Source organism: Nannospalax galili, unplaced genomic scaffold (assembly GCF_000622305.1).
Source record: "Nannospalax galili isolate Female #2095 unplaced genomic scaffold, S.galili_v1.0 scaffold137, whole genome shotgun sequence".
In the NCBI taxonomy this organism is placed as follows: Eukaryota; Metazoa; Chordata; class Mammalia; order Rodentia; family Spalacidae; genus Nannospalax; species Nannospalax galili.
In genome coordinates, this window is record NW_008340203.1 from 1,119,133 (window position 1) to 1,120,296 (window position 1,164).

The window sequence follows — 1,164 nt, forward strand, 5'->3', positions numbered from 1 at the left end:
ATGCCCATACAAGTACAAGAAGCATAGAGAACACCAAACAGACAGGACCAGAAAAGAAACTCTCCACAGCACATCATAGCAAAAACACTAAACATACAAAACCAAGAGACAATGCTGAAAGCTGCAAAAGAGAAACAAGAAGTCACATATAGAGGAAAACCCATTAGGATTTCAGCTGACTTTTCAGTGCAAACTATGAAAGCCAGAAGAGCCTGGACCAAAGTATTTCCAGTTTTGTTTTTTTTTTTTGTTTGTTTTTTGGGGCTTTTTCTTTTTCTTTTTTTTTTTGGTTTTTTTGAGACCGAGTCTCCCTGTAACCCCAGCTATCCTGGAACTATTTATTCCCAGTTTTAAATGACCACAGATGCCAACCCAGATTACTATACCCAGTCAAAATGTCTATTATAGTTGAAGGGGAAAGAAAAATCTTCCATGACATAAATAGGCTGAAGGAATTCAAGTCCACAAAATGAGCCCTTCAGAGAGTCCTGGAAACAATACTAAGAGCTGAAGAAAGGAATGGCCATATCCAAGGGGTTGCAGAAAGAAATCCAATGAAGATATAAGTGTGGAAAAGTACAGCTATATCAAGAATGTAAACAGAAATGAAAATGACAGGATTCAATACTCATCTTTCATTAATAACTTTAAATATTAACAGACTGAACTCCCCAGTCAAAAGACACAGACTATGTGAATGGATTAAGAAACATAACCCATCTTTTTGTTGTCTGCAAGAAATTCATCTCACTTTCAAGGACAGACACTATCTTAAAGTGAAAGGACAGAAAGCAAACAGTAGTAAGAAAAAAGCAGGCATTGCAATTCTAATATCTGACAAAACTAAAACTAATCAGAAGAGATAAAGAAAGCCACTTCATTCTGATAAAAGGAACAATAAATAAAGAAGATATTATGATCATGAACATATATTCACCAAACTTTGGTGCACCCAACTTCATAAAAACAATACTACAGGACTTTAAGACCCAGATTAATCCCAGCTCATTAATAGTAGGGGATTTCAATACCCCACTCTCTCCATTTGATATGTCAATAGGGCAGAGAGTTAACAGAGAGACATCTGAATTAAACAAAACCATATATCAAATGGACTTAACAGATATCTACCGAGTATTCCACCCAAACACCAAAGGACATACT